The following is a 26241-nucleotide window of genomic DNA, read 5'->3' on the forward strand; positions in this document are numbered from 1 at the left end:
TTCCCATTTTCAATTAAGTACCTCCAAGTCCAGGAGAAGTGAAATGAATAAAACAAGGTTCACAGACAGCTAAGATTTGACTCCAAAGTTCTCTTTCTCCCAAAGCTCTTGTCTCACTTTGCCCATCATGTCTCACTGCTAGCCACAGCTGGAGATGTCAGAGATTTGCAGCCTTGACAGAGCACCTGTCTTGACAGAGCATCTTTCACAGAGCCCCTGACATTGAAAGGCTCCCAAGGCTTTAGACATTCTCATTCTTTGGAAATGCCATCACCCCTCAGCACGGTGTAGAGGGGCAGCACCCTTACCAGGACTGTGAGGCACAAATTTCCCTGCAAAGCTGACACCACCATTCTTGGTGTTTCTTCTAGCCACAAACTGACATGGTGTCATCGATTGTGGTCGCGGTGCACTTGGTCAGATGAAGGGGAGTTTTCACTTGGGTAACAGTCCCTTCGACATCGTGTCCATGGAGGGTACTCACCCCTATCTCCCCCTGACCCCTCTACCTGCTGAAAGAACACCCCAATCTCTCAGGCACCACCATTCAAAAATGTGTCGTCCCTCACTGGTCTGAACTACAAGAAATAACTTTTGAACAATTCACCAAGAAGATGAAATTTGTAAGACCCTATTTCAAACCAGGCAGTTACTTAAAAAAAAAAAAGATTCAAGGATTCTACCACTCCTTTCGACCTTCCATAGACACACTTTGTATATGTATGAGTTGTGTCTTTCTTCTTTCAGAAGGGGAAAATGCTGACAAACTATCACATGTAGACAAACAGTGCAAAATCCCGGCTGCCTTTTCCTACTTAAACAGAGACACATTTATTTCCCAATGCACTGCTTACCAGACAGATGCAAAGATGTGGGCAAACCAGTCATCAGAATTAACAGAGCGATTGTGCTTGCACTACATATTCTGATTTGTATGACTCTTATTTTTAGCCATGCACAAAAGGGCAATAAATGGAAAATCTTATTCTAACCGCTACTTTTTTTTTTTCTGGGCCACCCACACTGCTCCACCTACTGCACAACTTCACAAATGTAAAAAAACCCAACCCAGGTTTGTCCTAACAAGGGATGCAAAGTGGCTCAAGTATGTGACAGTTTTTCCAGTCAGTGTCTGTACTTTCATTCTTTTTCTCTATCAGGACTTTCAGGGCAAACAGCACTGACTTACCAACGGGCATTTTCAGAGAGCTGACTGGGGCACGCCAGTCAGTGTACAGGTAAGCAGGATCCAAGAGGCATGTGTGCCACCCGACCACCTGCCACATGCCGGCCGGTTGCCCACAAACACCTACACCCACAAACACCGCTGTTCATTCGGGAAGAGGATGCCTACAAGTTCTGAAACAACGACCGTGTCTAAAGTTTTTCCAATGATCCTGGGTAATACCTGAAGCCGTTCTGCAACAGAGTAGACTCTTAGATATGACTTTGCCCTAGCTAGGTAAGAGCGCCTGATGGAAATCTACTTTGAGTTTGCTGTGGAACAATGTTTTTCAAGAATGCTGTGGCAAGCTCTCTCCCCTGGTCTGCATTTCTCTTAGTCCTATCCACAGCCCCCACCTGCAGCTCACCAAGCTCTAACTCCCACACAGAGGGCACTGACACTCAGAAGCAAACACCTTGCAGAGTGAGGAAGAAAAAAAGAGAAAGCGCTGAAGAGGATGTTTTCTAGGGGCAGAGAGAGGCGAGAGAGATCAGCTGATGTTGGGATCCCCCCTCTCTCTTCAGACATTTAACAAGCAGTTTAGTCCTTGGGATCCCATGATAGCAATTAAAAAGGAAAAAAAAGCCCCCCCCCTTGAGCCCTTCACAGACAACCACAGTAAACAAGCAGGGAGTCATTCATTTTTAAAAATCAGTTCAGAAAATGATGCAGACACAGAAGGAGCGAATGCCAAGAAAGGCATCTTTACCTGCGTGCTTGCTCATTATCCAGAAACTTGAGGAAATGTCCGGTGATCTTCTGCTAGGAATACGCCCTACAGTGCTAACAGCTTCCTCCTGTCATGCACGGGACAAGAATGACACCGACGAAACGTGCCAGAGAGTCTTTATGGGGTGATCATCCTCGACTGTCAGAACTTCTGACTCGTAAAGACACGGTTAATTGTTATGAAAAAGTGGGTCATACACCACCGAGGTACAACCACACCGTCCCCAAACTAGACTCCAAATGACTGTGTGATGACAGGGTGGGAGGGGTCTGGGCACAGCGAAAGCAAAACTTTCATGTGGTGAGGAGCATTTTAGTTTTCACTGGCTTCAGGTTAGAGAAAGTTAATCTCATTGTCAACGACAAACCCACTTTTGGGCACCTTCTTGTAATTTTATGATAAACGCTGGCTATTAACGTAAGGGGGAAGTCAGCCCCGATGTCCTAAGCAGTCCAAGGGACTGTCTCAGGCTCAAGAGCCATGTCTATCACCTCAGAGCCAGGGCTGTGACTCAGGGAGGTTAGGATGTCAAACCAAAACTGAAGACGAAAACCCAAATTCTCATGATCCACCAACTGCACCTGTCTCCAAGGAGGGACTGAAGTATTGGACAAAATACCCCCATGCCTGTACCCACTCCAGGTGTTCCACACAATTATGGATATTGGTCGTCGCCCCCTGGACTGCCATGGGAAGAGCCCAGTTATTCATCTGCCAGTCAAGTTACAGAAATATGAGTTCACATCTAAAGTCTCTGCTGCATAAGAGCACAGAGGTGAAAGGAAGCGGAAAGACAAGCACAGACAAACCTGCTTCCCAAGACCCTGTCTTGGAAGGGTCTGTATCTGGCTCAGAGAAGAGCAGCCATTTCCTGTGCCAAATACAGTTCACTAAGTTAAAAAAAACTTTTTTTTTTGGTTTGAGGGACACACCTGGTGGTGCTCAGGGTTTACTCCTCTCTCTGTGTTCAGGGATCACTCCTGGAATGGCTAAGGAGGTCTTCTGGGGGGCTGCGGACATAACCCAAGGTGCTGCTGCAAGGCAAGAACGAGCTTTAACCCCTGTAACTATCTCTCCAGTCCCTATAGCCCATTTTTGAAAAAAATAATCTCTTCTAACAGCGATTTACTATACATTTCTCGTTCTACTGCCATGAGATTTGTGGAAGATATCCCACAACATTTCATGGAGGAATCCATTAGCAATAACTTAGTTTCATTTCATTTTAAAACTCAGTTTTTAGCTGAGTTTTCCTTCAGGGTGTGATCTTCCTAACTTTGGATGTTAGAAAGTATTTGATCCTTGTCTAAAAATCCTAGAGTTGCCCAAAGAGAAGTAGAGTCATGCCCCTGCTCCCCACAGGAACTGTACCACCAAACCAGACGAATCTGAAGAGAAGCTGCTCTAAAAAGCATAGAGGATGTGAAATGAAAGGAAAATTCTGGTTCAGGAAGGGATCCATTTGAATATTTTGTTGCTATCAGATATAAACAAGAATTCTACTGGCATCCACTGTTTGCATTAGGATGAAACTCTGGGAGGGATCCAGCTGATTAACCTTTGACATTTTTGCCAAGCCAGCTTTCAGTCTATTGATCATGAATTTTTAATTATCTAGACCACACAGCAGTTGACCTAACAATTAAATCATCTTGTATCTGATTTAATCTTTCTTTCATGATACACAGATCCACCAAGATCTGACAGGGCCACCCAATCATAATTTTTATTGAGAGAAAACATATTTAAAAAAACATAATGTTGAGTTATACACAGCAGGTAGGGTGTTTGCCTTGAACGTAGCTAGACCTGGGTTCAATTCCCAGCATCCCATGTGGTCCCCTGAGCACCGCCAGTAGTAATTCCTGAGTGCAGAGCCAGGAGTAGCCCCTGTGCATTGCCAGGTGTGATCCAAAAAGAAAAAAAAAGACCACACACACAATGGTTTATAGTTATTTTTACCTGATAAAATAATGGAGAGTCAATTGAGGTAAATGTCTTTGAAAGTGTTGATTACTGCAATTTTAAAGAAGAAAAGCAAAGCAACTAGGAGATCACTGTTTTGTGAAATGACATTTAAGTTACACCAGCTTGTGGGATGCCATTAACACAGAGCACTACTGACAGATTTGGAATTCGCTGACTATTTGAAAAAGGTCTGAAAAAAGGTACAAAAGCGTGAGTCAAAAGTTAAGTTGTATCTGGTGGCCAGATGATAGGTAACTGATTTTCTTCTGTTATCTTGCAAATTATGTAAAATAATGTGTATTATGTTTACAACCAGGAAAGTAAGACTACCTTTGTAAAAGGAAACAACTCTGATGCTTCCCTTTTGAGTTCTTAATAGCATTTAATACATGGAATTCAGTTTAATAATCTGACCTAGGAATGAATCAGACATAAAATACTGAAAAAAATTGCTAGCAACAATGGATAATGGATTCTAGAAAATCTCAAATGCCTGCCACACCACAGATGCTGTTCTTTCCCATGGTCTCCATGCCTGGGCATCCCTGGGCTGCAATCAAGGTCTTCATATGATTAATTTAATGGGAGGAGTCCTTGGAAGAGTGTGTTGCCATTCCCTAGATTAAACTCTGGGTTAAATCAAGGTTCAGAGAGAGTTATTTTGCAGTGCCAGGTGTGCTCCAACACATAGTTTTATTTATTTTTAAAAACTTTTAAATCGAATATGTGAGATATGTCCTTACAAAGCTGTTCAAGATTGAATTTCAGTCATACAGTATTCCAACACCAATCCCTCCTCCAGTGCACATTTCCCAGTGTCCCCAGGTTCCCTCCCATCACCTGCTACCTGCTACCCTCTACCACCTGCCTGTCTCTCTCTCTCTCTCTCTCTCTCTCTCTCTCTCTCTCTCTCTCCCCTCCCCCCGCCCTTTTCTGGGCACTGCCAACACATAATTTTAAAACAGCAACAGAAACAAAATAGGAGACTAATACCCAAGAATGGCCGAGATAAGTACCAGGAATTTTACTCCATGGCTTGGAGGCCAACCACACATGCTAGGGGAAAAGGGAGCTCAGATAGAGAAGGAAACACCAAATAAAGGTGTTGGGAGGATCCTCCCAGGATGAGAAAAGCATGCTGAAAGTAGACTATAGACCAAACATGATTGTCACCCATTGCCTCTTTTACAAACCACAACACCCAACAGGAGAGAGAGAACAAAAGGGAATGTCTTGCCACAGAGGCAGGGTGGGATGGAGGGGATGGAGGTGGGAGGGATACTGGGATCTGTGGTGGTGGGAAAGGGGCACTGGTGGAGGGATGGGTATTTGATCATTGTATAATTGAAACCCAAGCACAAAAATGTGTAAGTCTGCAACTGTACCTCATGATGTCTCACTATTAAAAATTAAAAAAACAAAAACAAAAACAGCAACAGGTTGGAAGTTACTAAACTAGTATATGAAATTATATGTGACACTACAACATAAAACTGGTAACACTTGGCAAGGAGCTTTATCATTATTCATGGCTAAATTTATTTGAAGTTTTACTTGAAATAAAAAAATAATAATGTACATGACCATGCTGGGCAGATCATTCCTATCTGTATATTAGTGTATATGCAAAGAACGACAATCAATTTTGGTGATGCCTTCAGCAGAATGTAAGTGTAAAATTGAGTGTTCCAAATGATCATGTCACACATTATTTTCAAAAAGAATTGACTTGAAAACTATTCTAAAGCCAGTGGCGATAACAGAGTAAAAAATTGCTAATGAATTATTTAGTACAGCATCCATAATATCATTAATAGTACATTTTTAGCATGCTTTCAAACAGGAAAAACATAAACATAATATCTGAAATTTAAATTCTGGCAATGAATGGAAAAGTGTTAAGACCCAAAACTTGCTGTTTCTCAGACTAAGAATGGATAGTATTTTTTTCTTGCCATAGTAAGTCAACATTCATAGATTACTCAGTTATGTAAATAGGAACAACAAAAGCTCAGTTAACCAGACAATGTGAGACAAGTCAAATACATTTTTTGTTTGTTTCCATTCACTAGTTCATAGACAGGGAAAAAGTATGTTTTTGCTCTTGTTGCTGAAAATCTTTCCACAGAAGTTTCTTTTCCTAATGAGAAAACATTGATCTATTCTCAATGATTCAGCAGCTTGGTGGCCTCCGTTACAACTAGTCTTCAGGGTATGTTCAACCACTTTTACTAAACCAAAGCATCTTGTTTTCTGAAGCTTTATCTCTGAAAAGGGGAAGTGGAATGTGGGTGGGCGGGTGGGGTGTGTGGGAAGAGGCTAAGAGAGGACTGGGGAAGAAGGAAGGTTAGTTTGGGTTCTGGGTTGTGGGTTCCAGGTAGCTTGGCTGTCTGTCCCTAAACAGCAATTTGGTATCTGGAATCAGGGACTTGTGATTCTGAGGAGATAGGAGAGCTGAAGAGGAGAGCTCCCAGGGGTCTGCTTTGCTGGTTCTCTCTTTTGTACCAGCTGGGTGATGGCTGGGCTTCTCTGGGGTTTAGTAAACCCTTACTAACATGCTCACTCAACACGCTGGCCTGCGAAATCATGGGCTGAACTGAATTTGGTCAGAATCTGGATCTATGTTGTTTCAGTCCAAGTTCAGTTCAAGGACAAATAACCACTCAACTTTTCTCACTCCCAGATTTGCTGACCTCGATTTTCTTTCCTACAAAACCCTTTAGATTTATTTTTTCAATTTAAAAAATTCTGATATCTGTGCAGCTCCCTGAAGCACATGGTTCTGAGCTCTTTGTTGCTTTGTCCTGTTCTCCAACTTAAGTGAAAAGGCAGAGAGTTTATTTCTAAGCAGGTCTGGAGAACCTGGAATAGGAGTAGGAAACTGACTAGCATTTTAAACTTGGGTGATTCCATTTTACCTTTTTTGGGGGGTTACCTGTTTTTTCAGTTCTGCTTAAGCCAAGCCCATACACAGAGATTTGTGTATATGGTTTATGTCATTTTATAGAGGAAGAGAGATAATTTAGGATAGAGGTTTCTGACCTATTTGCAACTAGGGTTCCTTAGGTGCAGTTTTTCAGGGATTATAAACCCTGGTCAACTTGAAAGGCTGATACATTGTTTCATGGATAAACAAGGCTCAGGAACTTCATAGACTCAAAACCAATCTTAAAAGAAGGACTAAAGGGGCTACTGTAAGACAAGATAAACCCCTACAAGCACAACAAACCTCTACAGAAAGATGGCGTAACACTCCATGACAATAATCTCTCTCAATGTCAGTGGCCTAAATGCACCAATTAAGAGACACAGAGTGGCAAAATGGATTAAAAAACTGAACTCAACATTCTGCTGCCTACAAGAAACACATTTGAACAGTCAGAGCAAACTCAGACTCAAAGTCAAAGGATGGAAAACAATCCTTCAAGCAAACAACTCCCTCAAAAAAGCTGGGGTGGCCATACCAGTATCTGACAACATAGATTTCAGGCTCAAAAGATTTGAAGGGACAGCAAAGGCCATTTTTAAATAATCAAGGGTTATGTACATCAAGAAAAAATCACACTCCTAAACATATACGCACCCAATAAGGGGGCCAGCAAAATACTTAAAACAACTGCTAATAGACTTCAAGGAGGACATTAGTAGCAACACAATAGTAGTCGGAGACCTCTTGATAGATCAACAAGACTAAAACTCACCAAGGAAATACTGGCTTTGAAGGAAAAAGTGGAACAGAGAGGGCTAATAGATGTATACAGGGCTTTTCATACCCCCCAAACCAAATATACATTCTTTTCTAGTGCACATGGAACATTTTCCAAGATAGATCTCGTGCTGGGCCACAAAACATACCTCAACAGAGTCAGGAAGATAGAAATTGTATCAACTATCTTTTCAGACCACAATGACTGAAGATAGAAGTTAATCACACACAGAAATGGAGAATCAAATCAAACACCTGGAAATTAAACAACTGAATGTTGAACAATGATTGGGTCAGAGAGGAAATCAAGGAAGAAATCAAAAGAGTCCTGGAAAAAAATGAGAATGAAGACACAAGCAACCAGAATTTGTAGAACACAGGTAAAGCAGTGTTAAGGGGAAAATTTATAGCTCTGTAAGCATTTCTCAGGAAGGGAGAAAGGGCCTACACAAATAACTTGACATCAAAGCTTAAGATCTTAGAAAATGACCAACAAAAGGAGCCCAAACCAGGCAGGAGAAAAGAATCAATTAAACTTAGAGTAGAAATTAACAACATGGAAACCCAAAAGACAATTCGAAAGATCAATGAAACCAAGAGCTCTTTCTTGGAGAAAACAAACAAGATTGAGAGACCATTAGCAAGACTCACAAAGTAAGAGAGAAAGAGAGAGAGAGAAACCTAATAAACTGAATCAGAAATGAAAAGGGGGATATCAGAGAAACCAAAGAAATTTAAAATTTCATCAAAGCATTACTTTGAAAGCCGGTATGCCATGAAACAAGAGAACCTAGAAGAAATGATTAAACTCCTGGATTCCTATGACTACCCAAGGCTGAGCCAAGAAGATCTGGAATACCTGAATAGACCTATCACTATCAAGGAATTTGAAACAATCAAAAGTCTTTTCAAAAACAAAAGCACAGGTCCAGATGGATTCACTAGTGAATTTTTCTGAACATTTAAAGAGGACCTATTGCAAGTCCTTTTCAAGCTTTTCTAGGAAATTAAAGAAACAAAAACACTCCCAAACAGTTTCTATGAGACATATATCACCCTAATACCAAAAGCAGACAGAGACACCACAAAAAAAGAAAATTACAGATCAATATCACTGATGAACGTGGATGCAAAGATCTCCAAAAAAATATTAGCAAATAGAATCTAACGACTCATCAAAAAGATCATACACCTCAACATACACCACGACCAAATGGGATTCATCCCAAGATGCAAGGATGGTTTAACATTCTCAAGTCAAGCAACATAATCCATCATATCAGTAAAAGAAAAGATAAAAGCCATATGATCATATCACTAGATGCAGAGAAAGCATTTGACAAGATCCAGCATCTGTTTATGATGAAAATGCTCAGCAAAATGGGAGTTGAAGGCACTTTCCTCAATAGAGTCAAAACCATCTACCACAAGTTCACAGCAACTAAAAGCCTTTCTTTTTTTGCTTCAAATTATTTATTATTTTATGTATCATTTATCATATTGGCTTTAATGTTTTCACCTTAAGATAATGATTTTTTTTTTAAATGTAGGAGTACCGCTATTTATTCAGCCACTCATTAGGCTGATTGAATTGGGCATGAACTCCAAAAACCTTTCGCTTAAGATCAGGGACACAACAAGGATGCCCACTCTTACCACTTCTATTCAATATAGTACTGGAAGTTCTTGCCATAGCAGTTAGGCAAGAAAAAGATATTAAGGGCATCCAGATAGGAAAGGAAGAAATGATGCTCTCACTATTTGCAGATGACATGATACTATAGAGAACCCTAAAGTCTCTACCAAGAAACTCCTAGAAATAATAAACCTGTATAGTAAAGTTGCAGGCTATAAAATCAATACTCAAAAGCCCAAGGCTCTCTTATATGCAAATACTGTGAGAGAAGAAAATGATATAAAAAAATAATCCCATTCACAATCATGTCTCAGAAAATCAAGTATCTTAGAATCAGCTTACCTAAAGAGGTAAAGGACCTGTACAAAGCAAAGTACAAAATGCTACTTCCAAGAAAAGAGGACACAAGGAAATGGAAACACATCTCCTGCTCATGGATTGGGAGAAATAACGTTGTCAAAATGGCAATACTCGGTCGGAGCGATAGCATGGTGGTTAGGGCGTTTGCCTTGCATGCGGCTGACCCGGGTTTAATCCCCGGCATCCCATACAGTCCCCCAAGCACCTCCAGGAGTAATTCCTGAGTGCAAAGCCAAGAGTAACCCCTGAGCACTGCTGGGTGTGACCCAAAAAGCAAAAAAAAAAATGGCAATACTCCCCAAAGTATTATACAGATTCAAGGCGATCCCTATAAGGATACCCATCATATTCTTTGAAGAAATTGATCAAATACTCCTGAATTTCATATGGAACAGCAAGCCCCCACGAATAGATAAAGCAATTCTTTTTTTTTAGATTTATTTTTTTAATTTTTATTAGTGAAACACCATGAGGTACATTTGTAGACTTACAAATTTTTGTACTTGGGTTTTGATTATACAATGATCAAATACCCATCCCTCCACTAGTGCCCATTTTCCATCACCATGGATGCCAGTATCCCTCCCACCCCTACCCCCCGCATCCCACTCTGCCTCTGTGGCAGGGCATTCCCTTTTGTTCTCTCTCTCCTTTTGGGTGTTGTGGTCTGCAAAAGAGGCATTGAGTGGCAATCATGTTCGGTCTATAGTCTACTTTCAGCATGCATCTCCCATCCTGGGAGGATCCTCCAAACGCCCTTTATTTGGTCCTTCCTTCTCTATCTGAGCTGTCTTTTCCCCTAGCATGCCTGGCTGGCCTCTAAGCCATGGAGTAATCCTCCTGGTACTTATCTCAGCAATTCTTGGGTATTAATCTCCTATTTTGTTACTCATAAAGCAATTCTTAGGGGAAAAAAGATGGGGGGAATCACCTTCCCCAATCTCAAACTGTACTACAAAGCAGTAATAATTAAAACAGCATGCTACTAGAACAAAGATCCGCAGATCAATGGAATAAGGTTGAATAATCTTACATACACCCTCAAATATATGATCATATAATCTTTGATAAGGAAGCAAGAAATATAAAGTGGAGCAAGGAAAGCCTCTTTAACAAATGGTGCTGGCAAAACTGGACAGCTACATGCAAAAAAATAAAATTGGCTCAGACCTCTACCTAACACCATGCAAAAAAATAAGATAAAAATGGATTAAAGACCTCAACATCAGACCAGAATCCATAAGGTACATTGAAGAAATGGTTGGCAAAACCCTTCAAGACATTGAAGCTAAAGGTATCTTCAAAGATGAAATGCCACTGACACATTAAGTAGAAACAGAGATAAACAAATGGGACTATCATAAAGTTAGAAGATTATGCACCTCAAAAGAAAGTGACCAGAATACAAAGACAGTCTACAGAATGGGAAAGAATATTCACCCAATAACCTTCTGATTAGGGGTTAATATCAAGGTACTGGTTGAACCCTACAAGAAGGAAACATTCAATCCCATCAGAAAATAGGGTGATAAAATAAACAGAAACTTCCTCAAAGAAGAAATCTGAATGGCCAAAAGAAAATGCTCTTCATCACTAAACATTAGGGAGATGCAGATAAAAACAACAATGAAATAGTATTTCACACCACAGAGACTGGCACAATCCAAAAGAACAAAAGCAACCAGTGTTGGCATGTGTGTGGGGAGAAAGGGACTCTCCTTCACTACTGGTGGGAATGCCGACTTATCCAGCCTTTTTGGAAAACAATATGGCCGTTTTTCAAAAAACTAGAAATTGAGCTCCCATTTGACCCAGCAATAACAATTCTGTAAATATACCCCACGGATGCAAAAAAGGACAGCACTATTTACAGCAATATTTATAGCACTATTTACAATAGCCAGAATCTGGAAACAACTCAAGTGCCGAAGAACAGATGATTTGTTAAAGAAACAATGGAATACTATGCAGCTATTAGAAAAGAGAAAATCATGAAATGAAGCATATAAGCGATGGATGTGGAGAGTATCATGCTAAGTGAAATGAATCAGAAAGAGAAGGACAGACAGAAAATGACTGCACTCATTTGTGGAATATAAAGTAACATAAAAGGAAACTAACGTAGGATAGTAGAGATAAGGGCCAGGAAGATGGCTCCACGGCTTGAAAGCCAAACTCATGTGCTGTGGAGAAAGGCAGCTGGGATAGAGAAGGGAACACCAAGTAAATGATGGTTGGAGGGCTCGCTCGGGATGGGAGATGCGTGCTGTAAGTATACTATGGCCCAGACATGGTGGCTGCTTAGTACCTGTATTGCAAACCATGTCACTCAAAAGGATAAAAAGAGTAACAAGGAATGTGCCTGCCACAGAGGCAGGGGGTGGGAGTGGCAGGAGGGATACTGGGAATATTGGTGGTAGAGAATGGGCACTGCTGGAGGGATGGGTACTCGATCATTGTATGACTGAAATGTAATCAGGAAAGTCTGTATGTCTGTAAGTGTATCTCACGGTGATTCACTGTAAAAAAAAGCCTTGGTCAGGACTAAAGGAACTCAAAAAGACATGGCTATGAGGCCCCATGGAAATGCTCTGGTGTAAGTTCACCAAAGCCAACTTTCTAGAAACATATAATAAAATTCCAAAAACAAACTAAAAGGTACAGCTTGAGTCAGAGAGATAGTTTATTGAGTATCAGAGAGGTAGGGGCTAACTTTGGTCCAATCCTGGGCACCACATATGTTTCCAGGAGTGATGCCTGAACAAAGAGCCAGGAGTGAGCCCTGAGCATAGTTGGCTGTGCCCCACCAAGCTTTTTAAGTGGGTTTAATTCTATTAATCACATGACTGTCTGTCACTCACTTTCTTTTTTGGTGGGGGGGGACGTGTTCAATCACATCCAGCAGTGCTCAGGGGACCACATATGATGTTGGGGCTAGAACTCAGTTGGCAACATGCAAAGCAAGAGCCTGACCCACTGGACACTCTCTGTAGACCTGAACAGTTTTTGTGATGTATAGCTAATGTGGGGCTGGAGCGATAGCACAGTGGTAGGGCGTTTGCCTTGCACGCAGCCAATATGGCCGACCCAAGTTCGATTCCTCCGCCCCTCTCGGAGAGCCCAGCAAGCTACTGAGAGTATCTCGCCCGCATGGCAGAGCCTAGCAAGCTACCCATGACGTATTCAATATGCCAAACACAGTAACAAGTCTCACGATAGAGACGTTACTGGGCCCACTCGAGCAAATCGATGAGCAACGGGAGGACTGTGACCATGACCGTGATAGCTAATGTGCAATATTAGAGATATTAGTGATGGGGGAAAATTATACTTCATTAAGAAAAAGAAGGTATCATCATAATTAGAGGTTCTGTTGCAGGAAAACTATTCACTATTCATTTTCCTTATAATTTTTATTTCCTACTAGGTTTCAGCCTGTGGTAAGTCCCTGTTCCACTAATAATCCACTAACCAGGACCTCTTAGGCACCATGCAGGAAACTCTGTAATCCCCGATGTTCAGGGACACCATTCATTAAACCATGTATGAACACACTCCTCAGAGGATTGGGACCAGCCCCACCGACCCACATGCATGGCTGACACCCTACTGCCCCTCCTTCACACAGAAGCATGTTCTTATCCCTGTGACTGGCACACTGAGCAACATTTAGAGGGAAATCCCCTGGTGGTCTGAAAGAGTATCCTTGTCATATGATTGCAATAGAACTGATCCTATCACTGTGTTCCAAAGGGCAGAAGGATGTGTGCAGGACACGACCACCTGTCCTTCCCCTCACACAGTCACCTCCCATCAGACACGGCTCACTAGGCTCAACTTTTGTGAAAGGAAAGTGAGCTCTGCTATTCTTTTTCAAGTGTGTAAAAATATACCTGAGAATATCACTGACCTTTTTGCCACTAAAAAAAGTACAGTTCAGTGACATTACGTACACTCACATTTTTGTACAACCACCACTATCATCTATCTCTAGAATGCTGCGTTGTCCCAAAGAGAAGCTCAGGGCCCATTAAACATTCATGTTCCTCTTCCCTTCTAGTCCCTTGATAACTACTGTTCGACTTTTACATTAGGAATCTGACTGCTGAAAGTACTTTCTTCAAGTGAGATCATGTAATACTTGTTCTTTTCTGTCTGGTTTATTCTTCTTGGCATGGATGAATCTCATAAGGTTCATCTATTTTACTATGAGTCAAAATTTCATCCTTTTAAGGCTGAAGATACTTCAGCTGTCTATCTCTCCTGTATCTTCTTCATCCACTGCTCACTATTGGGCACATGGTTACTTTTACGTTCTGGCTATTCTGATCAATGCTGCTATGAACCCAGGCATATAGATTGTTTCAGTCCCAGCTCATACTTCTAGGTATGTACCCAGAAGTGAAACTGTTGAATCATAAGGTAATTCTATGCTCAATTTTTAAAAAAGGAATTGTTGTATTGTTTGATATGCATTAAAAATCAATCAACTTTATTTTTCAGTAGTTTTAGTTTCACAGCAAAATTTAGGGGAGAGCACAGAGGTTCCCTTCTGTCTCTTACCTCTCTTTCCCCCACTTCCAAACACACACAGAGGGTTTTTAGAGAGATGCCCAAGGCACTTGTATCTGGACTATTGTCCAGAGGCAGCAGGGAACGATCTGGGCAGGTCTGCCAGGTCCCCCAGGAGCTGGATGCTTGGATTCATGTCCCAGCAATCTGCCTTGTACTGCTGCCCCCGGCTATCACTATAAAACTATGAAACTGAGTGATGCCAACCAAAGAAAGACCTGACGTGTGAGTATGAACATGCACACATGCAGAAAACAGATGGAGTTTTCAATCCTTACACACTTCTTTTACTCCTGCTAAAGATATTCCACAAACTGAAAGCCTAAGAATGCCATGAGGTCATGAGTAACTATCTCTCTGGCAGTTAGGATGGAGAAGGGACCACTGACCACTATGACAATAATAGTTGGAAATGATCACTCTGGATGAGAACTGAGTGCTGAAAATAGGTAAAGGGACAAACATGATAACCTTTTCAGTACCTGTATTGCAAACCATAATGCCCAAATGGGGGAAGGGGGAAGAGAAAAAGAGAGAAGGGAGAGAGAGAGAGATACAGAGAAAGACAGACAGAGAGAGAGAGAGAGGCAGAGAGACAGAGACAGAGAGACAGAAAGAGAAACAGAGAGAAGGCAAGTGCCGGCCATAGAGGCAGGATGGGGGGATGGGGGGAAAGAAAGGAAACTGGGACATTGGTGGTAGAAAATGTACACTGGTGAAAGGAAGGGTGTTAGAGCATAGTATGACTGAAACCCAATCATGAACACCTTTGTAACGGTATCTCACTGTTATTCAATAAAAATCAAATACATTTTTTAAAAAGCCATTTTAATTGAAGAACCAGGATTACGATAATAATAATGCTACGTTTCACGCATGCATCATTCCAATACCTCCCCATGACAGAGAGAGCCTGCATCCCTCCCACAGCATCCCGAAGGCCCTGCCCAGGCACTGCTCTTCCCCCATAGGAGTTTAGTTGTATAGGCAAAACCTCCATTACCAACAATTTGGCCATTTGTTGTTCCCTTGTTGTGTTTATTTATAGACCACCCATGAGAGGTCTTTAAATTTTTTTTTTCATCGTGGAGGTGATGACATGGACACACATACAGATAACTAAAACTGAACTCCTAAAAGTCTATAATATTGAAATCAAGGATAAGATGAAAAAACATTTTTCAAGAACTGTATCTTTTTCTTCAGCTACACAGTGGCTGAATAAATAGCAGTACTCCTACATAAAAAAAAGAACACTATCTTTTTCTTCTTGTAGGTATGTAAATTTAAAAAATAATGTAAATAATTCCCTGCAAATACATTTTAAAATTAACACAAAATAGATAAATCCTACAAATACACAATTTGCTAAGAGTAAGGAGAATTAAGAAAACTTAAGGGCATTTTTTTATTTTTTATTTTTTGGGTCACACCCGGCGATGCACAGGAGTTACTCCTGGTTTATGCACTCAGGAATCACTCCTGGCGGTGCTTGGGGGACCATATAGGATGCTGGGAATCAAACCTGGGTCAGCCTCGTGCAAGGCAAATGCCCTATCCACTGTGCTATTACTCCAGCCCCCTTAAGGGAAAATTTGAATATCACCTGTCACCTATCAGTTCTTTGTTTTTTCCGATTTTGTGACTTATTTTCTTGGAAGCAAGTGTACTTAAAGCTATCTCCAGGATTTTTGACTCTGTTAAATGTTTAGACAGTAGACATGTTCCTTCAATATATATTTGTTAGGAAACTGCTTTATTAACTGTGATGATTCTTAGCTTCTGAGAGCTATAATAAAATAACTCTTTGGGGTTGGGGGGTGATGGGAAGAAACCTGGGGACACTGGTGCTGGGAAATATACACTGGTGGAGGGATGGGTGTTGGAACACTGTATGACTGAAATCTAATTGTGAACAGCTTTGTAAGGGTCTATCTCACAGTGATTCAATACAAAAGTTAAAAATAATAACTCGTTGGTCCTATGTGGTACTTTGAATGATAACATTTACATATCCAAATGAAATACTGCAGATTAGAGTATTTACACACAAAAATTTAAAATGCCCAGAAATTTCTCATTTCCTGGAAAACATCAATCATACTACTGCTTTACACACACACACACACACACACACACACACACACACACTCACACACGCACGCACACACACACACTCACACACACACGGATAAAACACAAGAAAAACAAAAACATCTAAAATTCTGACAGTGAAAGCTCAGAAGTGTGTAAAAATGCACATGTATTCTCATGCACATATATACGTCCTTGGACAGTCACAGAGTGCATTTCTTGAGTAAACTCTACATTTTTCTACTGATAAGGAATGCATCGCTCCTAGCAGAGAGGAGGCTGGCCCTTTCCAAAGGTAACTCAGTACCATGCTACTCTTCACCATTCTGTCAGTCCTGAAATGCCAAACTACATAAACCTGGACGTGCTGACTTGGATTCTTTCTCAGAAGTACACCTCCTCACAGGAGTTTTGCCAATCAAGTCTCATTTAAGAGAGAGAAGGGAGGGATAAGAGAGGGTGATTCATTCTGAAAGGGAACTATGTATTTCCCACCCCAGGGGGAACAAAAATGTTCCCTTTTGAGTGTATCCAAAGGCTGAGGAGGAGCAACTCTGAAGGGCTGTAGCTGTCACTTTGGCTGGAGTATGACACTATTAGTCACCTTGCTGAACAGCACGGGCGAAGAATGACCGATATTCAGGAGTAAAGCTGGCAGGAATAACACATCTTTTTTTTTTCTTCTTCTACTTGGCTGAACTTTCAAATGTGAGTGTGCTGAAAGCACCTTAAAATCCTGATTTCTGAGATGAGTTAAGATAGGAAGTAAAGCACTAGTTGCCTTAATTTAGTGATACTGAATACTGGATGTTAATACATTTTTCCCACTTTTATCATTCATCCTTTCAGACATGCTCGAGTTAAAGCAGTGAGCCACAACGTGGGGTCCTTGGATTGGCAATGCCTGGAAACCTGTTTGAGAAGCACATTCCAAGCCTAGTCCAGATCTGCTGAATCAGAAATTCTGGGCAGAAGGTGCAGTAAGCTGTGACATGAGAAGCTGTGCTGGTGACTCTGACACAAGCTCATGCGAAGAACCGCTGAATTAACGAACCTTCAATAAGCAGATTCTAACCCTGGCTCCCTTTCTCAGTTACAGATCTTAAGCAAATTTGTTAAAAGAGAAGCAGGGGCCAGAGAGATAGTCCAGGGGTTAAGGCACTTGCTTTTTGCATATACCTGACTCTTGTTTGATCCCTGGCACCACCAGGAGTGATTCCTAAGCTCTGCAGTAAACCTTGAGCACCACCAGGTCTGGCCGCAAGACAAAAAACAAGAACAAACAAAGCAATCCATGTGCATTTAGTCCACTAGTTATCATCTAAGAAAACTCAACACGGTGAGGTTTGAGAAAAGAAACCAACCAAACTCACATGTAATTTTTCCAGGTCCCGTTCTGGCTTCGAGTCTTAGGGCGCAGGGCACTGGGCGAAGGGAGAGCTGAGAAGGCCACAGCAATCCATTCAGACATGGACCCCGAAGTGCTGTGGGGCAACCTCACGGCAGGTCAGCGGCGGCCACCTGAAGGGGGAGGAAGAGTTGTTCATTAGTTGAGCAAACCTTGCAGGGGACTGTTTCCTCCACCCTCTTCCCTGGGATATGCTTGCTGCTGCTTTTATAACCCTGCTGACCTCCTGTGCTTCTGCCATGTGCCTGGTGACTGGCATATCAGCAGAGCACGACAGAACAGTGTATGGTATCAGTGGTCGTGGGCTCAGCACAGGAAGATGCCCTGTTCTGGCCAGTGTCCCCTTTTGTGAGCACACTCCTGGGAGCTCTCCTAGACCTCAGAGAGATGCCCACGTCCTCTCAGCTTCTCCATTATTTCAGCAATGTTTTATTTTTTTGGGGGGGGTGAGGTTTGTAGGGGTTCCCAAGTTGTTCTCAGGGGTTGCAGGAGTCACCACTGGTGATATCTGGCCCAGAATGTGGATCCAGAGTTGTTCAGACCATGTACTGCTGGGTCAGCTGCATGCAAAGCATCTTTCCAACCCCCTGCACTATCTCTCAGACCCCTGGTTCTCTTTAATCAGAATGCACTGTCTAAAAGACACGTGGAAGGGCTAGAGAGATAGTACAACAGGGAAGGTGCTTGTCCTGGGTGCAACCGACCTGGGTTCAATCTGGGGCACCACATAGGGTCCCCTGATCCCCACCAGGAGTGATTTCTAAACCCAGAGCCAGGAGTGAGCTCTGAGTTTCACTGAATGTGGCCCCCAAACAAAACAAAACAAAAACTAATATTTTGCTTAATTTCTGCTTTTTTGTTCAGTGATATACGGATATAAGCATTCTTCAAGCTACTAAAAATTCTCTAAAAAAGCTCGCCTCCAAATATTTGTTTTTTTCTGCTTCTTTTATTCAGTGTACATCTTCTCAGTTATTTCTTTGATTTTTTTGGAATTAGTGATTTTATCATGGTTTGTTGTTGTTGCAAGTAACATTTGAGGGGCATATCGAAATATCAGATTTCTGAATTTCTGAGTATCTTCTTAGAAAAATGAATCCTAGAACTATTCTTAGAGAAAGAATGATCAGGTCTAACAGTGTGGCACTGGGGGTCTTGGCTTTCCAGTGCAGCTCGACCAATGGACAGCAGCCCGAGGGTCTGGCTCTTCTGTTTAACTGTCCACTTAACCAGAGGCGCAAAGCAAAACACTTGCGCTTTACACATTTAAACAACACTGTCATCAATGACAACTGTTCTTAGGAAAAGTTTTGCTTTTCTTACATTGCAAGCAGCAAACAGAGGGCTCTGGAGGTAGCTCTGTAGCAGTCACCTGCCTTGCAAGCTTGAAGCTGAGAGTTTGATGCCTGGAAACATGTGGTGGGTACCACCTGGCGACACTGCTGTGTGGAATCCCTGGCATCACCATGAAGTATGGGATCTCCAGCGCATAGCACGAAGTGCACATCAGAAGCACAGTGGAAAGATGTGAGCACCAAGGCTGGAGAAGCAAGCCCAGGGGAGTGCGGCAAGGAAAGGCTGCCCAAGCATCACAATACTGTGACCCCTGGTAAGCGCCAAAGCCAACCAAGTATGTGATGTCCAGTCATCAAAATAACAACAACTAGCAATGCAAAGGGAAGGGAAAAATAAAAATAAAATGAGACAGCTCATTGTTTTTCACTTAAAGAGGCCTCTGAAAGTTTACTATCCAGTTGCTGTCACCTGAGTGGGATCTGGGCTGGGTAGGGATGTCACCCTCTGCCCGTGGAGCCTTAGCCTGGAGCAGGGTATATATGGGCAGGGGCATGAGAATGATTTGCCTCACCATGAGAAGAGAAGCAATCAGCTACTGATTCTTAGTGGGCCAATACATTATATTTCTGCACCATCAAGGTTGGAGGAGGGGTGTGGGGGTGGGGGCGGTTTCTTTCAGTCTTCTCTATTTTTCCTTTTTCCATTTTTTTTGGAAAGGGGAATGTCCTAAGCAGTGTTCAAGTACTCAGGGGATTCCTGGGCTGCTCCCAGCAAACCTTGGTCAACCTTGAATGGTTCAACGTTTGAGTTTGGCCACAAAGTGCTTAGGCCCCATGCTGCTAGAAGCTATCAGGGTCATACCTGGCAGTGTTCAGGAGCTCACATAGTATTGGGGATCAAGTTCTGGTCGAGGCCTATGTCACCTGACCCATGAGCTCTCTGCCTGGTTCCCTAGTCCTTTAAGTGTCTCTCTCTCTCTCTCTCTCTCTCTCTCTCTCTCTCTCTCTCTCTCTCTCTCTCTCGGCACACCCGGTGGTGCTCAGGGCTTATTTCTGGCTCTGTGCTCAGGGATCAGTCCTAGTCCTAGAGGGGCTCAGGGGACCAGCTGGGATGCTGGGATTGAATTCAGGTCGACTGCAAGCAAAGCAAGCACCCTAACGGCTGTGCAATGCCCTGGCCCCCATAGTTCTCTTTTCTTGGAGATTTGCTGCTTCTCAGCATGGCATCAGAAAAAGATGGGAAGATAAAAGTGAATCTGATGGGCTATGAAAATGGGCCAGTCCTCTGGTGCCCACTACGCCATGTCTCGTTTAATGCTGATACAATGGTATAAACACCAGTGACTGTGTTCGCCCATCAACCCCATCACCTTCAAGAAGTCTGGAGGAAGTAGAAGCTTATCAAAGACTCAAAGATCAAGTCTGATGTCCTCTTATCATCTTAACTCCAACTCCAGCGTTTTATGTTATGCAGTTTTACTTTTCTTTTTCCTGTCAGTGTCATCTATAGTATATACATGAAGCGGGGAAAACAGCATAAAGAAAACTCAAGAAGATTCTAGATAACAGTAAACACTTTGAAAATTTTACATTGACAGGAGGGAGGCTACATCTCTTAGAATTTGACAGAGAGCTGAGTCTGTTATTTAACACAAAACACAGGGTATACAGAGAGACGGTAGGAAGACACATACATAATATATACTTAAAAAATATGTATTCTTCCCAAGAAGGACTACAAATTAACAATGCTGTATCAAGACCCACAAAACCAAGACCCACAATCCCAAGTTCATTCCATCTGTATCCTTTTTTCCCTTTCTGATACACACACACACACACATACACACACATATATATACACACACATATATATACACACACACATACATACACACGTATATACAATATTTTCTTTCTCTTTAGAGGTGTTTAACTTTACAGGATAACTGGAGTAGTGGATGCCATGATTTTTACTTACAAATGAAAAAAAAACCTGAAGAGATATTTCTTTGTTATATGGTATGAAACAGTATCATTCTTCATTTGCCAACTCAATTTCTGTACAGTGCAGTACAGCATATATGATCAAATGACTGATGTTCAAGATAGTGAAGCAGAAAAGAGAGAAATTTTAATTTTATTTTTGGAGTGAGTGAAATTGATAGTTCTCACAATCTTAACGAAAATTAAGAAAAGGCTTTTTAAAAACGGCTCTAAGACAATAGATGCATCAAGAAATGGGCCATTTCCTTCAATGTGGTTTTATTCTCTTTATCATTAAAATAGCAGTCTCTCCGACAGCAAGGGAAGAAAATAGAAAATAAATAAATGAGATTACATCATGCTAAAAAGCACTTGCATTAAGAAGGAAACTATCATGAAAACAAAATATCCCGCCGCATGGGAGAAAATATTTGTACACCATACATCTGATAGGAGATAAGGGACCCAAAAAACTCAACAAGATGACAATCCCATCAAAAATGGGGAGAAAAGCTGATCTGACACGTCTAAGAAGACAGAAAGATGCACAATAGGCATGAGAAAAAATGCTCATTATCACTTATTAACAGGAAAATGCAAATCAAAATGAAAATCACATATCACCTAGACCTGTGAGAATGGAAAATTCAGGGGAGCAGAAGTAGGTTTAGGTGCAGCTGGGGGACACTTTCTGTTTATTTGCTTAAAAAATTAGATTTCCAGGGGCGCAGGGCTCTGGAAGATCTGTGTTTTTTTGAAAAGTGGCAGAAGGCCCAGTAAGGAATCTCTGATCTCTATGAAAAACATCAGAAAAAGGAGTGTAGCATGTGCCTTTATGCACAAAAAAATCTTGATTTACAATTAGTGTTACTGCAAAATGGTTTAGCCCTGATGGGAAAACAATATAAGGATTTCTAAATAAAAGTAAATAAATAAAAGATCTACGTGTGACCCAGCAATTCTACTCCTATCTACCCACAGAACACAAAAATACTAATCTGAAAAGATATATGCACACCTATATTCTTTGCAGCACTATTTAGAACACACAGTTCAATATGCATGAATATGAAGAAGATGTGGAGTATATTCATAATGGAAAACTATTCAACTATAAGAAAAGAAGGGAACTTATCTTTTACAACACTATAGACAAAATGGGAGGGGGTCATGCTAAGCAAAATAAGTTTAAAAATGAAAGGCAAAGATGGTAATCTCATTCATGTGAGGGATACAGAGAAGCAAAGCAATGGGAGAGACAAAGCGTCTTTGGTCACGACCTGACAACTCAAGGTTATCAGATGGGAAGGGAGGAAAACAGGACAACAGTGGGAAGGGATAAAGACTGATGAGAACACACTGGCACTTCTTGGGTAGGTGTAGTATGATAACATTTTTTGAACAGGTGTAATTATAACCCTAAAACATAGTCTTGGAAATAAATGTTATCTAAATTTAAATATATAAATAGCAGTCCTTGATAATTATGTGTCAACTGGAGAGAACAGTTCTGATTTTTTACTTCTCATGATGATATATGGTTAATTTTGTATGTACACTAGAACTATATGGTGTGAAAAATAAAGTGGTAACAGAGGAAATGAACACTCTAAAATATACTTTTTTTTTAAAAAAAGGACCTAAATGCTTAAGGATGTAAAAAAAAATCCACCACTAATAGCAGAAATGATTACCAGAAGTTCCTTAGATACTCAAACTGCACAACTAGCATTTCTAAAGCTAATTACAAATTTGGATTCTCTCATTTTAAAAATATACTTCAAAGCAGCCGACTTCTGTTTTAATGCTGAACCAAAGTCTGTGCAATTGGCACATTATCAAAGTGGAAAAAAAAAACCCAACACAACATCGCTTGAACAAAGTTACCCACTTTCAATGTCACTAAATCTTCTACTGCAAAATACCACAAGCTAAAAACGAGTAATGCCATGTGGTTATGTTATCTTGCATTTACAAAAGAGTTCATAGTTTCTCAAGCCCCAAGAGATATAGGCGTTTGCTACTCTTAGCAGCTTTGTTACCTTGAGCAGATCCTTTGCTACTTTGAGAGAGAAATAGTAGGTTCTTGTGAAAATTCAATGAGAATATATATGAGAACTCTTACAAACTATAAAGCATACAGTTAAATATTGTGTGTCACCACTCCAGTCTAAAGACTGTGAAACACAAAGAAATCATTCCCCATTTCACAGTTAAGACAACTGAAAATGGGAAGATAGATCCCTGCAAAAGTGCCACCCTCGGAAATTTGAGTTTTGTTTTTTATAATTCTATTTTAGGCACCTGACTTAATGCATACAATGTTCCAACATCAAATCCTCTACCAGCGTTAATTTCCTGATCCCACCTCACCCCCCACCAAACTCATTCCTGTAGACCAATTCTCAGGCTCTGTTGCCTTTAGCCATTTGTTGCACCTTTATTGTGTTTCTTTATATCCCACATATGAAAGATCATTATCTGTCACTTTCCTTCTGATTTCACTAAGCATCATACCCTCCAGATCCATCCATGGAACAGAAAATTGCATCTTTTATAGCCAAAGCAATTCTAGGATATTTGCGTTTTATCTCCCAGTTGGCCACAAATTCAGCAGAGTGATTCTCTCTGACTTGTTTTCTTCAGCTAAGGGAAGAGTTAGAATGAGATCATTTTTAGGTCTTCTTAAAGCCAATGGCTCGATGATCTGGACTTAGCCATGGCAGTGAAGAGGTAGTCAGTGAAGACTTAGAGGAGAGAGGAGGCAGAGTCCTGCCTGGGGGACACACCGCCATGAACCAGGAGAGTGTTGGGGTTGTCTACAGTACTCTCAGGGGATGGGTCCATCAGTCAATTCATTTCCTGGATACAGGGAAGGTTGGTGGGATCCTATAGAACTGCCCAGAAACTCCTAGACACAGGAAGCTTGTTCAGGAGGAGCTTGAAACGGAGGCTCTATGTAGAGTGGCAGAAATATCTCACCTCTCTTTAAACTGGCATAACCAAATAAGTGTGATTACTTGTTAAACCACACCACAAGAAGGCCTGTCTTGCTAGCAGCCCCACTGTAGTCTGTCTGTCAGTTACAAACAGGCAACCTCCTCTGTGGGCCACCTGACTTCCTTTCTTTAATTTTATTTGACTGAAATAACATTGCATTCTAATGTTATGTAAGCAGCAAGATACAGCATTATAAATCAACATTTGATTCATCACCAGAAGTCCAACTCTCCTCTTAACCACAAAATGGGTCCCTTTTGTGTGATCTATCTACCCTGCTTCCTTCTTCTTGCTGGCCACTACTAATTGGTATTATAAAGTTCACGTTTGTTCTTATTTAGTTCCTTTGAATGCTGAGTTCTCTGTATGCCGCATGAGTGATACCATATGCCACCCATCATTCATTTGGGGGGGCTGTGTGGCTCCCGAGTAATGTTCAGGAGGTTCTGGGGTCACTCTAGGGGTGTTAAGATAGCTGGTTCATATGGTTCAATACTCAGACTCTGTGATACAATGCTGAATGCGACCTGCAGTGCTGCGTGCCACTAGAGTACTCAGGGAGTGCTCGAGACACCTCCAGGAATACACCAAGCAGTGCTGGGGTGGAAAGACACATGATGTCAGGATCAAACTTGGGTTCTTGTACATGTCAGACAGAGGCTACACTCCAGTCCTGTGCACTGTCACCTCAGCTTCTCATCCACCTGTCTTGATGGGATTCCTATAGTATGAGAGAGACAGCTGTTGAAAGAACTACTTTGTGTATTATAAGTAGACTTTATGGTCATGCCAGAGTTTCACTTTAAAAAGATGGAAGCAATTTGGGGCCAGAGAGATAGTATAACTGGTAGGGAACTTGTCCTACATGAAGCAGACCTGGGTTCAATTCCCGGCATGCCAAATTTCTTATTCCCCTGAGAAAGCCAGGAGTGATCCCTGAGTGCAACAACAAAACAAAATGGTGACACCAACTTAGGCCTCTACTAATGATATTTTACATCTACAAGTGACGAAAATGTTCAACGTTTTCCTTCTAATATGGTAGCCCCCGGTCACATATGGCTCATGGGTACCTAATATGCGCCCTGAGGAATTAAATTTTTCATTTACAGCAGCTTAAATGAAATCGAACCGCCACCTGTGGGGAGGGTTTACCTTATTGGACCGTAGCTCCAGACTGCCTCATATATTAGGTTTTTGTTTGCTTGTTTGAAAACTGAAGTGACACTGGTTTACAAGTGTGTAAATGTTTTGAGATTTTACAGGTATAATGTTACCAAACCTCCAATGCAGTGCGAAATTCCTCCGCTGTTGTCCATAAGCTCTACTTTTCTTGCATGTGGTTCTGATGACCAAGCCCAAGGATAAAACCCAACACGTTCCATTCAACAAGAGTTTACCGGTGTCCTCCTTGGTGCTGGACAACCTTTAGGTCTGAAAACAACGTGGATCCGCGAGTCAGAAACTCTTCCTCCCCTCCGAGCTTCTCTTAGCGCAACCAAGTTCTAAAGACCTCACGCAACCCTGAAGTGGCTCACCAGACTGCTCTTAGGAAAAGGTGGGTGAGAAGATATGGTAATGCTCCACCAAGCGTGAAAGCGCTGCTTTTTCATTTCTTCATATTTACTGTTAGAGAAGCTGGGGGAAAGCTTAAAAAAGCTATCTGGATGGTTCCTGCTCATGACACAAGTCGCATATCCCAGATATGAGAAATTATCTGTAAGTAATTCTCTCTTGCACACACTTAAATGGACTTAAAAGAGAAAATCAGTGGGACCTAAATTCTTAAGCTAAGGAAAAGTAAATGGTATTTAATTACAGTAATGTCATGAAAAGTACAAGTGGGTCTCCAGCTGCAAGCAGTGGGCAAGGAAACGTTTATACCAATTAGCTGTGAAATGATCAGGTTTTCTAGAAGGTATTTCTTACATAAGTAAGGCTGATTGCATTCTTTGTCCCTATAACTTAGCTCTTAGCTAAGATTGTCCTACTGACTTTAATGGAATTTGATGAGCAAACACCGATCTGCTTTTCCTCAGTAAACTGTAGGTATAGGAATTTTTTTCATCCATATCACAAATCTAATGCCAACAATGTAATTTCTAAGAAACAGAAAAGTAGTTTGATTTAATGTTTTTACAATTTCCAATATTGCCTCTGATGTTCTTCAGTTGCCAGTTTTCTCCGAGATTACTTGCTTATCCCTATTTTATCGAGATTCAAAATGATGCAAAGAAAAGAAAATAGGCTGGTTCATGCTT

The 26241-nt window shown here is 41.4% G+C and overlaps 1 protein-coding gene across 3 annotated transcripts in view; it reads right to left on the bottom strand.

The window, feature by feature from the left end:
* BACH2 (BTB domain and CNC homolog 2) overlaps positions 1-26241 on the bottom strand; it is a 398692-nt gene that overhangs the window by 156038 nt on the left and 216413 nt on the right. For 2 of the 3 annotated variants that reach the window (XM_056125204.1, XM_056125203.1), the window contains exon 3: positions 17665-17812. The exons of the other annotated variant lie outside the window; for it this stretch is intronic. The gene's annotated coding sequence lies outside the window, so the exon portion shown is untranslated. The remainder of the gene's footprint in view (positions 1-17664; positions 17813-26241) is intronic. 3 annotated transcript variants of the gene reach the window in all.

Source organism: Sorex fumeus, unplaced genomic scaffold (assembly GCF_029834395.1).
Source record: "Sorex fumeus unplaced genomic scaffold, SorFum_2.1 ptg000054l, whole genome shotgun sequence".
NCBI classification, from domain to species: domain Eukaryota; kingdom Metazoa; phylum Chordata; class Mammalia; order Eulipotyphla; family Soricidae; genus Sorex; species Sorex fumeus.